This window comes from Lactuca serriola, chromosome 5 (genome assembly GCF_051521515.1).
Source record: "Lactuca serriola cultivar US96UC23 chromosome 5, Lser_US96UC23_V15, whole genome shotgun sequence".
Classification (NCBI taxonomy): domain Eukaryota; kingdom Viridiplantae; phylum Streptophyta; class Magnoliopsida; order Asterales; family Asteraceae; genus Lactuca; species Lactuca serriola.
The window spans coordinates 23293982-23310563 of record NC_136412.1 but is presented as its reverse complement, the minus strand read 5'-3'; positions in this window follow the sequence as shown (position 1 = coordinate 23310563).

The window sequence follows — 16582 nt, the reverse complement described above, 5'->3', positions numbered from 1 at the left end:
GATATTTTTGAGATACACGAATTATAAGAATATACATGGCATACGCAATGCAGGGTCAAACCCTAATTTTTAGGGTTTGTTCCCTATTTATGCAACTTAAGACACCCTTGGACATTCTAATGAATAGCCTCCATCTCTCTATACCCTAAAATCGAAACCCTAGTTGTAATTTGTGCGATTTGAGCTTGAAAGTGAGTTTTAGTGGTGTTTTGGTGAAGTATAAGAGGAAGAACACTTGGAGGTTGCTTAGGAGTGGCTTGAGCTCATAGATCCAAAGTCATCTTCATCTTAGCAAGCCATTTGAGGTAAAAAGCTCTCATCTTGATGGTTCTTTATGCTAGATCTAACTTATGGTGTTATTTATGTATTTTGGGGTCTTTTAAGCCATATTTGAGATTATGGTCTACTCCAAAAGCCATGTATGTTAGATCTTAGCACATTTGAGGTCCCTTGTCCATAAAAAATGAAATGTTTATGAGCTATTTTGGTCCATGCATGTGTTAGGTTCCTTGTTACGGTTCTCTTTGAGTTTTGGGTCTTATTAAGATATGCACGAGAATAAAGTTTCTAACTTTATGCATTAAGTTACCATTTAGAATCAGATCTAAGATTTTGGTGTCACACCCCAAAACCACGAACGGCAGAAACGTTCAGGGGTGGAGGACGTCATGTATAGTATCACAACAGTGTAATATAATAAACAAGCAACAACATCATCCATTGCATTACAAGTAGAGTTTTAATACATGTGTGTTCTTTCATTGTAGTAAGACACCAAAAATATACAATCAAAATAAAAGACGAGTCTTGTCTGCTCCGTCTTCTCAAAACCTAGCCATCGTACCTGTCTACTATTGACCTGAGAATACAAGTTATTTTGAAAGAGAGTATCAGCTTTAAAGCTGGTGAATTCATAAGTAATTAAATGTCATTGTCTTGCTTATGAAAATCTATCATGAAGGCCATGTAAACCTTTAAATGAAAATGTTGATGTAAGTATGAAAAACCCTAGAAAATCCCTTATTTTCTATAAGTATGAAGTGTAGTCTTCTACCAAGACCCGAATGTTTTGTTATGACTATGTAGTCTTCTACCAAGACCCGAATGTTTTGTTATGACTATGTAGTCTTCTACCAAGACCCGAATGTTCTATAAGTATGAAGTGTAGTCTTCTACCAAGACCCGAATGTTTTGTTATGACTATGTAGTCTTCTACCAAGACCCGAATGTTCTATAAGTATGAAGTGTAGTCTTCTACCAAGACCCGAATGTTTTGTAAGTAATATGATAGCTTTTTCTTTCTATTGACTAGTACTAGAGTACTTAGTCCAACTCCTCGTTTATGTGAAAGTATCACAAAATAAAGTAAACAGGAAAAATATAATCATGTAAGTGTTATTGTCTCGTGTTACCAGGACAAACACGACATCACCGAAGCGAAAGATAGACCCTATGGACATCCGAAGAGTGTCCCCTCATCCTCTGTAGCGGCAGCAGGGTGGAGGGAGGGTTAGTCCCAACATCGATCTCCTAATATCGATCGTTAACCTAATGACCCTCCGAAGATTCACATCTCATCCACTGTTGCAACAGTTGGACAGAGGGATGGTTAGTCCAGTCACTGACTACTAAGTAAGTAACAACCTTAGACATCCGTAGACGTTCATCGACCACTGGTGCTAATCAGTGGGGTTCGGAATGGTAAGTCCCGCCGAATTATCCCATTGAAATGGGATAGGAAAGACAATTTACACAGTAAGTACTAATAAATCATCCTTGTAGTTCTAAGTACAAGTATCCAGGTAAGTCAATACAGGATAATGCACCTAAGTAACAGTGTTCCTGTATGGTATTCATGTAAGTGTGTTCATGTAACAGGTAAGTATATGTAAACATATTCATGTATCATGTAATCCTAAGTACGTGTACATCATGTATCATGTAAGGTATTGGTATAGACTCATGAATGAACTGACTCTTGTGTGATTCTTTGTAATAGGAATAAATGTTTGTTCCTTCTAACTATCCCTATGATAATTAACTGGAAAGTAATTGGTTGTTCAATTAGATTTATGCACCCCTCGATACACCAGGGTGTGGGAAACTGAACGAAGGATGGAAACTATAACATCAATACATATATAAGAACATATGCATATAAGTGTAGTTTCGCTCAAGAAGGTAAAAATAATGGTTTTGCAAGATATCTAGGAGTTTTGAACAATAATTAAGAATGACTTGATGTCATTTTAATAAACATTTCAAAACTAATACTTTTGTTATCAAGGTATTTTAAGATAGAAACCATTTCATGTGACACCTTTTGAAATATGTGAAATCTACTGAGTGAAAACACAGTTATAAAATACATAAGATTGATTTAATAACATACTGTTTTCTACTTGTATTCCCCCCATTAAAGCATTTAAAATCATTTAAAACATTGATTAAGGGGTATGAACTCACCTGTAGATGGTGATTGGGATGAACTGAACGGTATAGGATTGCTAGGTGTCAAGCGAGGACTTGTACACACACTACGATCCTAATGAACATATAATCACACATATATGCACTCAATTAGTCTTAAGTTACTAATTGATAAAGCTAAGACATCCTAGACATAATAAACACTTTATATAAGTGTTTTAAGCCCTAAGGATTGCATCTAAGCTATTATGGGACAAGGTACTTGTGTTTAGGGTTCCAAAGGACCCCATATATGAGTTTACTCCTCATATACTAACACACATGGATTTTAAGGTTGTAAACTCTTAAGTTTACAGCCGTAAACTCCCAACCATGGGGGTATTGTGTGTTTTGAAGTCCCAAATGATTCCTAGAATTATTCCAACTTGGTGGTTAAGTCCTTGGAAGGGTTTAAGGCCTAGAAACACTCCCTAGAGGACTTTACGGCCCCAAGGCCATTTCCTTTGGAGTTTATGGCCGTAAACTCCCTTGGAATGGTGTTTTTGTTGTTTTCAAGTCTCTTGCATATGAAGGATAGGTTCTAAACATTTGTTTAAAGCTAATGAGGACCCTAGGCACACTTTGGTGCCCTTGTTTGGTGTTTACAGCCTAGGAGCATTACCAGGGCCGTAAACTCACTTCAAGAGGTGATTTTGATGTGTTTTTGTCCTTTAATTAAGTGGGAAAATTCCTAGTAAATGTCCAATGCTTTAGGTGCCTTAAAAGCACCATTTGGAGCTTGAATTTGGAGTTTACGGCCTAAGAAACTCTTGGGCCGTGAACTCCCAAACTTGGGTGGATTTTGCTTGATTTCGTGTCCCTAACACACTTATAAATGAGTCTAAGGCAGTAGCATAACACAAGGGTCGGTCTCGACTTTGTTTCGGGAGTTTACCGCCCAAGAACACCTTGGGGAGTAAACTCCTAAATCTAGTGATTTAGCCTTCTAAATCATGTTATAACTACATATAAAGCTTTCTAACACTACTAGAAAGAGGTACTCACGATTTGGGATAAAAACCCGAAGATCCGTGAGAGAGAAAATGGCTTTTCTCTAGTTGGAAATGTGAATAATGAATGAATTTGGTTCAGAATTCTATTTATAGTCCTGAGATATTTTTGGCATAAAATATTTTTATTCCTGAAATGATCTCTAATATAATAGAGTTTTGGAATAACAATGTTGCACAAAACCCTATTGCACCCACTTTCCTGATATTTCCTGAAGTGTAAACCCTGAATTACTCAAACTTACGCGAAAAAGTCTGAAAATTAACTGTGACTGCTATAACTTCTATTGAAGTGATATAGTTTGTACATAATGGAAATTTCGGGTTGTCACATTTGGCATGATGGTTTAACCAATTAAGTGCTTAATGGGTTAGATTGGTTGTCAATGGAGTACGCGGGGTGTACTCAGCTCGTACTAGCCCCGAAAGGAGTATGCTAAGTGTAAGTCTAAGTACACCCATCGTACTCAACTATTTGACTTTTGGGTTGATTTTGATGAGTTTGGGCCATATTTCATACTTTTAGGGTTTGGGCCTTGTGGGCCATTGGACTTCTGATTTTGGACCATAGATAGACTATGGGCTTTCTTAGAAGTAGCTCCATGATGGTTTTTTGGGCCCAATTAGGAAAAGGGTAAAATGGTCTTTTACCTTGGATGTTGAACAAGTAATTTATATTCTTGATTATGGATATAGATCCAATTATTAATTGGACATTATTTGATGGTGTTAGCGCGCGGGGATTTTCTAGATATGTAGACAAAGATTTTATTTGAGAGATTCAGTAGCTAGAGGTGAGTTTCCTCACTGTGTTTAGCGGGTCGAAGGCACCAATGTCAGCCCATGGTTTACTATGATTAGGATGCTAGTTATATGTGAGACTCTGCATGTATGTTTTTTGATATGTTTACTGGGTGAGGCCCGATGTCGGGCGGGGCTTGATAATTATATTGTATGCTATTTATCTTTGTGATATTTGCATGTGTTTATGTATTTGTATGGATACTGGGCAGGGACTGATGCCAGGCGGGGCCTGATGACATCTGTTTCGAGCGGGGCTGGATGTCAGATGTTTGATATATAAGGTATGCGGTATTTTGGGAAAATCACCAACCTTTGTGCTTACGGTTTTCAGTTTATGTTTCAAGTACTTCTGGTTCGAAGGGGGAGAGCTCGAGATGACCGCATCGCACACACCATATTAGAGCATATTCGAGAGGCACGGTTTGAGACTATGAAGGAAGAGTACCAGAAGAGTGAGCACATAGTTGGTTAGGTGACTTCCTTTGATTATGATAGCCAGGGATTATTGACTCTTCTTGGAGGGTGTGGGTTGCATATTAGGGTGGTGCGCGTCAGGTTCTGATGGAGGAGTAGCACAAGTCGATATTCTCTATTTATCCCGGAAAGACAATGATGTATAGAGATCTTCGGCCTGATTATTGGTGGCCATGCATGAAGCGAGATGTGGTCTAGTATGTGGAGAGGTGCTTAACTTGTATAAAGTTCAAGGCCGAGAACCAGCGACCCTACAACAAGATGGAGGCCTTGGAAGTCCCCTTTGGAAATGGAAGGAGATTACAATGGATTTTATCACCAAATGGCCTACGACGACGTGCAGAGTGGATTCAATATGGGTCATCGTGGATCGATTGACAAAGAGCACACATTTTATTCCAATTCTGGAGATCATTTCGGCGGAGAAGTTGATCGATATCTACATTTGGGAGGTGGTGGCATGACATGGGTAGCCGGATTTATTGTATCTTATAGGGATAGTTCGGTTTACTTCCAGGTTCTGGAAGACATTCCATGAGGATTTGGTTGCACTTCAATATGAATTTCCACCCACAGACTGATGCTCAGAGTGAGCGGACTATCCAGACTTTGGAGGACAGTTGCGGGCATGTGTACTAGATTTTGGAGGTAGTTGCGATATATATCTTCCTTTGGCATAATTTTCGTATAACAACAATTATCACGCCAAAATTGATCGAACACCTTTCGAGATGCTCTATGGGAGGAAGTCTAGGACCCCGATATGTTGTGAAGAGGTCGGTCAATGGGTCATGGGGAGTACCGAGGTGGTACTAAAGACGACGAAATTGATTCAGTAGGTTCGCGGCAGACTTCAGACAACTAAAAGTCGACATAAGAGTTATGCAGATAGACTCCGGTCAGACTTAGAGTTCCATGCTAGGGACATGGTGCTCCTGAATGTGTCACCTTAAAAAGGTGTCATCTGATTCAGGAAGTGGGGTAACCTAAGCCCTAATTATATCGGTCCTTTTAAGGTGATAGCCCAGTTAGGCATGGTTGTGTATCATTTGGAGCTACCCGAGGAGCTTAGTCCAATTCATAACACTTTTCATGTCTCTCAACTGCGGAAGTGTTTGGTTGATGATTTTGCAGTGGTTCCGTTGGAGGAGATTCAGGTTGATGATCGCCTGAATTATATAGACGACCAGTGGTGATCCTTGATAAGAGGGCGAATGCCTTGGAGAACAAGGTGGTGGATCTCGTGAAGGTGTGGTGGCAGCACCGAAAGGCTTCAGAATGGACGTAGGAGCCTTAAAAGGAGTTGAGGGAGCATTATCATGGGTTATTTGCAGTAGTGGACTTTGAGGATGAAGTCTGATTCTAGTGGAGCAGAATTGTAACATCCGGATCATGGATGTACTTAATTTATTGAATTTCTAACCTTTTGGAAGATGGTCACCATGTGAGATAACGTGCTCACGTCGTGAGTGACCATTGACTTGTTGACCCGCGTTTTCGAATCTCACGACATGAGGTATGAAGCCTCACGACATGAGAACGACCTGATGATCCAAAACGCTAATGTTCAAGTATTTAATGGAATGAGAGGGCTAGGGTTGACCATCCTGTGACACATGTTCCAGGTATTATTTGATTTAGTAACTTCAGGGTTTTGTTGCATGGACTCAGCGAGTTGGGAGTATGACTCGTCGAGTAGGGACATTTAACTATGAACGCGTATTGGGACCAACTCGGCGAGTTGGAAGGCTGACTCGTCGAGTTAGAGTTGTGGAGAAGAAACCCTAATATCAGGGTTTTTCCCATATTTAAAGGTCATTAACTGCCCTTGTGGCCTCCCCTAGCACCCTATCTCCCTACAGAAAGCAATTTGCGGCCATGAACACTCTTGAGTGAGACTAAGATAGTTTGTGTTTGATTTTGGTGGTTTGGGAAGGATTTTTGGAGCTTGACGAAGAAGGAGCAAGGAGAGAAGCAGTAGATCCGACATTTACACTGCTTTGGCCACCATCTTGAGGTATAAAGTCGTTACCTTGAGCTTTAGACACTTAAATCCCTCTTCTTGGAAGTAAATGGCCATTTTTGGTGCAAAATGGAGTCATACTCGGATCTGGAATTATCTCAGGGATATGGTTCCAGATCTGGATCTCTTTAGGTCCCTAATGGCATAAAGTTGCCTCCTTTAGGCAGCTCAATCCCTTTCCATGCAGTAAAATCTTGTATGAAGACTAATTTTGGTGTTATAGCCATGTGAGGCCTTGCATGCACGTAAAGTTTGTCAGTTTACGTGACATCTATACTAGGGAAGGCTAGATCTAACGTTTGGGACTCTAGACCCCACTGGAAAAGGCCGAAAACAAGAAGGACCAACGGAACTCGCCGAGTTCTTTAATCAACTCGATGAGTCGGCCAAGGAGTTTGCGGCCGAGGGGTTTCTAGCTGGATGGATTTGTGGCCAGGAGTTCGCGGTTGTGAGTTTGCGGCTGCAAACATTATGGAACTTGACGAGTCACTCAAGTGACTCAGCGATTTAACGAGTTATGCTAGGACTCGACGAGTGGCTAGCTATTATAACACCAAGATTTCCAAAAACAAAATTTTCATTTTTTATAATCAATTTAATATTAAAAACACTTGTTTAAAATCTTATTCACATTCGAATTACAAAACATAGTTTCATTTTCATTATAACAGAAGACCAGGATCCTCCAAAACACAACTCTTTCTTCGGTGTGTACAATCGAACCGTTGCCATCCCGCGTTACTGCAAGAACCTGAAACAACATAACATAAACAACGTAAGCACGGAGCTTAGTGAGTTCCCCAATATACCTTACGCACATACGCCTTCCGGCCCGGACCTTTCGGTCCACATAACATTGCCTTCCGGCCCGACCTTCCGGTCCATGTGTCTCTGGGGACTTCCGTCCCTGCTGGGTAAACCTTCCGGCCTTACCCACGCCGACCTTCCGGTCCATCACACATCATATCGCCTTCCGGCCCATAACATATTCGCCTTCCGGCCCATAACATACATAGCACATATAACATATAACATACCACATATAGCATACATATCACATATCATATCCGACCTTCCGGTCGCACAGTCAAACCCTTCCGGGTACAGTATAGTGAGAAGACTCACCTCGCGGTCACTGGGAGATAGCAACTCCCGAAATCCCTTGCACTTGATCCTCCGAGCTCCAAGCTCCCTGTCTCATCATATATCCCTTTTTAGCACTTCTATCTTCCACGCTAACTGACCCTGAGAAATCACACCAGTCAACTCTGGTCAACAGTCCATTGTCAGCTCGACTGGACTCGGCGAGTTCCCTGGCGACTCGGCGAGTCTGGTCGTCCTCATCAATTCCTGTGGAATCCCTTTCTACTCGTCGAGTATCCCTCTTGACTCGACGAGGTCCTCGTGGAAGAATCGCGGGGCCACCCCGACTCTACTCGCCGAGTCTGATGAACAACTCGGCGAGTCCCAGTAAATCTTCAAGCTACTCGCCGAGTCTGAAGAACAACTGGGCGAGTCCATGCCATGCAGACGAGTAACTGCTTCCTGAAATACGTATGGTCCCGAAATACACAATCATGGGACCTTCTGGACCTCTAATCATCCTATTACTGGGGTATAAACTTTTGTATAACAACATAATAATCCATCAAATCACCAAATGGGTTTCACAAACCCTAATCCCATAACACATCAACACAGCAGAGGATAATTCGAGTTCTTACCTGAATAATGTATCCTCTTTGTCCCCAATCCTCAGAATGTGACTCCCTTGCTGCTCCTTTAGCCAATCCCTTCTCTTCCTTGCACAACAATTCTTCCAAGATCAACAATGGCCCTAAGACTTTGCTCCAGATGCCATGGTCGTTTAGGGTTCTCCACAATCGGCCAAAAGACGTGAAATGACGACATAACAACCCTTATATACGACCCAATACGAAACGGCTAGGGTTTCTGCTGAACAGCGTCGACTCGCCGAGTCCATATCTGGACTCGTCGAGTCACGTCGCGAACCCGCGACCAAGTCTGCGACCCTACTCGGCGAGTCTGGCCCCGACTCGCCGAGTCTCCCCTTTAAAACACCCCCAAAATGCAATTTAACAATACTTTGAGATTTTGGGCTGTTACAACTCTCCCCCACTAGAATTAGACTTCGCCCTCGAAGTCTCACTCTGAAAATAGCTCTGGCTGCTGCTCCCGCATCTCACGCTTCGGCTTCCCTAGGCACTACCGATCTCTTCCGAGGCCGCTACTGAACCAATACCAGAGGTACCTCCTTGTTCCTCAGAACCTTGATCTTCCGATCTCCGACGGCCACTGGCCTCTCGACGAAACACCGGCTCGCATCCACCTAATCGTTCTCTAGTAGAACCACTGCTGACTCATCCGCTGTACACCTCTTCAACTGCGACACATACCAGTGTCATGGATTCGTCCCAATTCCGTTGACAGCTCCAACGATAGGCTACCCTTCCTACCTTCGCACCTTCACGAAAAGACCCAACACACCGGGGCCCCCCATTTACCTCTCTTCCTAAATCGAAGCACCCCGTCAGAAATACGAAGTCGCTGACCTGAATCACATACTCGTAACGGCGTCTGCCTGCATAACTTTCCTGAGTCTGCTTTGTCAACTAAATACGAACTCTGAACTGCTCATCACTCTTTGTAATCGGAAATTACCCAAGATGCACTCTGCTCCAAATCTCAACGATCACTCAGCCCATAAGGGTTAGGAAACCCTGAACCACCGGATCCCCGATCCAAAGCCCACTTTGCCCATTCCGGACCGACTGAGAGATCCGATCTCCCTCTCAGCTCAACTCTCACAAGTTACCTCTTGCCATCACATACACCTACTGAACTAGTCCCAACACCCGCAGGTGGAAAGACTCGATACACTGATGATATCCTCGAACATCTTCCAAGATGAACCACTACATCCACCCTACACTCTGACCAGATTCGCACTGAGAATTTAAAATTTTCTCTCTCCATGCATCCCTTCTGAGCCTCAACAGACATCCCAACCGGATGGGTTCCTACTCCACTGCCGCGAACACGATGCTCAAAACCATACTCGAAATACTCTAACCATAACTCTGCTCTGCAGCTTTCACTTTCGTGAACTTGCACCCCCTTCGGAGTTACATACCCTCCTCTTTTCCTTTTCCACGGAACTCTCTTGAACTTAATGCCACTCCAACCAGTTCCACGGTGCTCGCCCCAAGCGACACCACCCTTTTTGCGTAACTGCTATTCCCATACTCTGGTTCTCATTGCAGGGACTCTCAATCCCATGTACTCTCTCCACTCATCAAAATCACCGCCTCCGCTAAACAAGATCAATAACCCGGGGCCAGACCTTCCAATGCAATCACACTGAACATACGCGATCCGCGAATCTCAAACTAATCCAGCAATACCAACAGAGTCTCCAGTATGACTGGACCGACTCTCAAAACACATACTAGCCACTCGAGGCTATGTCTCTGTGGGTCCGTACACCCAAACTCTGCGAACCCTCAGGTTCTAACTCTGGGAACCTTCCGGTTCCAGCTCTAGAAACATGCACAACATAATCCCGTGGAATTAATGCAGTACCACCCATCACGTACCTCAAACGTACCAATACTCTGATCGCAACATTCCGATTACTTACTCAAGCTTGATCCCGACCTCCTTTCAGGCCTCCACAATCAAATGCCCTAGGTCTGTATCTCGCCCCGCATACCCAACACTCGCTTTCGTCGGCCTATACTTTGCGCTGACAAACACTGCTGAATCCCAACAGCTAAGCACCCTTACATACTCGTCGATCTCCCGGAGAATTTTACAATTCTCCCCCACTAAAGCACTGACTAACTGCCACCGATTGTCATTAACGACCCTTCAGAACCATCCTGCACAAAGAGAACATTTACCCTCTGACTGCTTCCCACAAGCATAAGCAACCCTCAGCAAAACACCTCTCCTCCCTGATCAATCCGCTCAAAAGAATCCGATCTTTCAATTATCCACTCCACAACTGCAGATGCTACCCATCATTCAACCCAGTGCCGCATCTCCACTAACAACCCCCACCAACGATAACCAACGAAATTCTCAACAATAATCCATAACCAAAACCCGCAATCTGCCAAAGGATGGATACCACATCGAAAACCGCACAAAGCTATCGGCACTAAAACACCAGACTATAACCATACCAAACCATCAGGGAACAACGAATGCCAAAGCGAAACCTGAAGCACCAATCCATAACCATGCCAATCCCGCGAAACAACGAATACCGCATCGAAATCCACACTACCAGCACAAACAATACGCCACAATCAACGCAAGCTAATCAAGACATCAAGACAGCATCATACCCGCAGCTGCCCCCGGCACTGCTCCGTCTCCCTCTGCCGCAAGCCGATAAGCACAACCCTGAGCCCTTGGGCTCCACTCCATCCTGTCCTCCTCCTGAACTCCTCAAGGTGGCCGGTGCTAGAGCCTGCACCGATCCTGCAAAAAGCTGTGGACAGTCGACCCTCGAATGTCCAACCTGCCGACAATGATGACAAATCCTCAAATCCCGAATCGGCACTGACTGCCGACAATCCCGCGCATAGTGCCCCTCTTTTCCGCACTTGCGGCATGCACCACCAGCCCAGCAACTCCGGTGTGACTCCTCCCACACTTCCCACAAGTGTGGCCGCTCCGATCTCCCATTCCAACGTCTACGGTCCTGAACCGTTTCGGCGCCGACTGCGACTGCATCGGGACTGCCTCAGCTCACGCGACTGCAACTCAACCTCTAACTCACGCCACATGGCGGCCTTCTGCAACTCCAACAGGGTCTCACACCTCCGCGCAGACACGAACTGTCTGATACCCCTTTGAGCATACTCAGATATCGGGGCATCTGAGCTTGCTCCGAAGCGGACTCAGGGCGAAACATCGCCCTCCCAATAAACATCCTGGTGATCTCAGTCACCGACTCCAAACCCTGCTTCAGCTCAAGGAATTCCCGAGCCAATTTCTCCTTTTCATCTCGCGGAACATAGCGAGTACTGAACATCTTTATGAATTGATCCCATAAAACCGCAGCCCTCTGCGCATCGGAAAGTGACCTCGTGGTCAATCTCCACTAATCCTTCGCTCCTAGCCTCAACAGGTTCAGAGTACACCCCACCCTCTGATCAGCAGGGCATAAACTCGTGAAGAAACACCCCTCCATGTCCGATAACCATCTCATAGCAACAATCGAGTCCTGGACTCCATCGCCTGTGGGAGGCTTCGCTTAATAGAAGTCCCGATACTGAAATCCCCGACTAGCCCCTTTCTTTGCCGTTGCTACAGCCGCTGTAACTGTCGCGGCAGCCGTCCCTGCGAAAGCCACATATCGCTCATCACACTACTTCAATCATAATGGTCCTGATCGACCCAAACAATTCTGGCGACTCAGCCCGCCACACTACAGCAACCTCATCACACCGGATCTCGCGAATCCTCGCATCCCGCTCGCTCGTGCTCGTCCGATCGATAACCGGATAACAAGATAGCCACAAGCACCACCCACTACGAACCATGGTACTCATCCCATGACATCCCTCCTCAACATGCTTCGGTGTATGGTACCTGAACCATAGCACCACTCCTCAATCTGCTCCAATGTGTAGCACCCGAACCACAACATCTATCTCAATCTGTTCCGATGTATGGTGCCCCGACCATAACATCACTCTGTATCCACTCCGATGTATGGTATTCGAACCATAACATCAATCCTCAATCTGTTCCTTAGGACCTTCAGAATGCCCCCTGTATCAAGTATGGGTCCTCTGCTTTCAGTAGTACGGGCCCATACTACCTGCCACATCTACCCATACTTTCCACACGGACCATCCCAGAGTTCCTAAGTAGCTGATAAACCTGCTCTTTCACCCAACTCATCGCGCGTGCTCGCTTTCCAGCGAAATCTTCTACTCTACCCGCGCACTCGTCTGGCTAGGTTTACTCCCTAGTCCCTTCCGCCGTCCTCCCCCTTCTTTGCTATCAGCTGCTGAAGAGTTCCTAATGATGCCAGCCCTCTACCTCCTGAGTATCGTCATACTCACTTGGTAGCTGACTCCCATCATCGACAACTCCACAAAGCACAAAGCAAGCAGCATTCGAGCATTGAAGCATACATAGGACTCCCCATCTGTGGTAGCTCCACCTTCTCGGCTCATCCTCGGAAGTACTTTTGTACCCCGTAGCTTTACCCCTTGTGTGTTCTAATTAGATACTCTCACTCATCACATACACACAAAAGCACAACGCACATATAACAGCAAACCCTAGACTAAGGCATCACAAATCAGGCCACTCTAGTCCTAAGATATGAAATACTTAGTCTGTCTCTTGCAGGCGATAATATCTCATGAAGTGCATAATAAATATTTCATAACACAAAAGTAAGGGTATTTTGGGAAATCACCGCTTGGCTCTGGCTGATTGTACACACTGCTCTTTCTTGCTTTCTCTTTGAACTCTTAATTACTTTTAGAAAACCATTTATTTGGAAAACTTTTTCTTACTTCCTCAGTTTGAGTCCAGATTTACCCGTAGGCGCGTCCGAATCCCTCAAACCAAGGCTCTGATACCAATTTGTAACACCAAGATTTCCAAAAACAAAATTTTCATTTTTTTATAATCAATTTAATATTAAAAACACTTGTTTAAAATCTTATTCACATTCGAATTACAAAACATAGTTTCATTTTCATTATAACAGAAGACCAGGATCCTCCAAAACACAACTCTTTCTTCGGTGTGTACAATCGAACCGTTGCCATCCCGCGTTACTGCAAGAACCTGAAACAACATAACATAAACAACGTAAGCACGGAGCTTAGTGAGTTCCCCAATATACCTTACGCACATACGCCTTCCGGCCCGGACCTTTCGGTCCACATAACATTGCCTTCCGGCCCGACCTTCCGGTCCATGTGTCTCTGGGGACTTCCGTCCCTGCTGGGTAAACCTTCCGGCCTTACCCACGCCGACCTTCCGGTCCATCACACATCATATCGCCTTCCGGCCCATAACATATTCGCCTTCCGGCCCATAACATACATAGCACATATAACATATAACATACCACATATAGCATACATATCACATATCATATCCGACCTTCCGGTCGCACAGTCAAACCCTTCCGGGTACAGTATAGTGAGAAGACTCACCTCGCGGTCATTGGGAGATAGCAACTCCCGAAATCCCTTGCACTTGATCCTCCGAGCTCCAAGCTCCCTGTCTCATCATATATCCCTTTTTAGCACTTCTATCTTCCACGCTAACTGACCCTGAGAAATCACACCAGTCAACTCTGGTCAACAGTCCATTGTCAGCTCGACTGGACTCGGCGAGTTCCCTGGCGACTCGGCGAGTCTGGTCGTCCTCATCAATTCCTGCGGAATCCCTTTCTACTCGTCGAGTATCCCTCTTGACTCGACGAGGTCCTCGTGGAAGAATCGCGGGGCCACCCCGACTCTACTCGCCGAGTCTGATGAACAACTCGGCGAGTCCCAGTAAATCTTCAAGCTACTCGCCGAGTCTGAAGAACAACTCGGCGAGTCCATGCCATGCAGACGAGTAACTGCTTCCTGAAATACGTATGGTCCCGAAATACACAATCATGGGACCTTCTGGACCTCTAATCATCCTATTACTGGGGTATAAACTTTTGTATAACAACATAATAATCCATCAAATCACCAAATGGGTTTCACAAACCCTAATCCCATAACACATCAACACAGCAGAGGATAATTCGAGTTCTTACCTGAATAATGTATCCTCTTTGTCCCCAATCCTCAGAATGTGACTCCCTTGCTGCTCCTTTAGCCAATCCCTTCTCTTCCTTGCACAACAATTCTTCCAAGATCAACAATGGCCTTAAGACTTTGCTCCAGATGCCATGGTCGTTTAGGGTTCTCCACAATCAGCCAAAAGACGTGAAATGACGACATAACAACCCTTATATACGACCCAATACGAAACGGCTAGGGTTTCTGCTGAACAGCGTCGACTCGCCGAGTCCATATCTGGACTCGTCGAGTCACGTCGCGAACCCGCGACCAAGTCTGCGACCCTACTCGGCGAGTCTGGCCCCGACTCGCCGAGTCTCCCCTTTAAAACACCCCCAAAATGCAATTTAACAATACATTGAGATTTTGGGCTGTTACAACTCTCCCCCACTAGAATTAGACTTCGCCCTCGAAGTCTCACTCTGAAAATAGCTCTGGCTGCTGCTCCCGCATCTCACGCTTCGGCTTCCCTAGGCACTACCGATCTCTTCCGAGGCCGCTACTGAACCAATACCAGAGGTACCTCCTTGTTCCTCAGAACCTTGATCTTCCGATCTCCGACGGCCACTGGCCTCTCGACGAAACACCGGCTCGCATCCACCTAATCGTTCTCTAGTAGAACCACTGCTGACTCATCCGCTGTACACCTCTTCAACTGCGACACATACCAGTGTCATGGATTCGTCCCAATTCCGTTGACAGCTCCAACGATAGGCTACCCTTCCTACCTTCGCACCTTCACGAAAAGACCCAACACACCGGGCCCCCCCATTTACCTCTCTTCCTAAATCGAAGCACCCCGTCAGAAATACGAAGTCGCTGACCTGAATCACATACTCGTAACGGCGTCTGCCTGCATAACTTTCCTGAGTCTGCTTTGTCAACTAAATACGAACTCTGAACTGCTCATCACTCTTTGTAATCGGAAATTACCCAAGATGCACTCTGCTCCAAATCTCAACGATCACTCAGCCCATAAGGGTTAGGAAACCCTGAACCACCGGATCCCCGATCCAAAGCCCACTTTGCCCATTCCGGATCGACTGAGAGATCCGATCTCCCTCTCAGCTCAACTCTCACAAGTTACCTCTTGCCATCACATACACCTACTGAACTAGTCCCAACACCCGCAGGTGGAAAGACTCGATACACTGATGATATCCTCGAACATCTTCCAAGATGAACCACTACATCCACCCTACACTCTGACCAGATTCGCACTGAGAATTTAAAATTTTCTCTCTCCATGCATCCCTTCTGAGCCTCAACAGACATCCCAACCGGATGGGTTCCTACTCCACTGCCGCGAACACGATGCTCAAAACCATACTCGAAATACTCTAACCATAACTCTGCTCTGCAGCTTTCACTTTCGTGAACTTGCACCCCCTTCGGAGTTACATACCCTCCTCTTTTCCTTTTCCACGGAACTCTCTTGAACTTAATGCCACTCCAACCAGTTCCACGGTGCTCGCCCCAAGCGACACCACCCTTTTTGCGTAACTGCTATTCCCATACTCTGGTTCTCATTGCAGGGACTCTCAATCCCATGTACTCTCTCCACTCATCAAAATCACCGCCTCCGCTAAACAAGATCAATAACCCGGGGCCAGACCTTCCAATGCAATCACACTGAACATACGCGATCCGCGAATCTCAAACTAATCCAGCAATACCAACAGAGTCTCCAGTATGACTGGACCGACTCTCAAAACACATACTAGCCACTCGAGGCTATGTCTCTGTGGGTCCGTACACCCAAACTCTGCGAACCCTCAGGTTCTAACTCTGGGAACCTTCCGGTTCCAGCTCTAGAAACATGCACAACATAATCCCGTGGAATTAATGCAGTACCACCCATCACGTACCTCAAACGTACCAATACTCTGATCGCAACATTCCGATTACTTACTCAAGCTTGATCCCGACCTCCTTTCAGGCCTCCACAATCAAATGCCCTA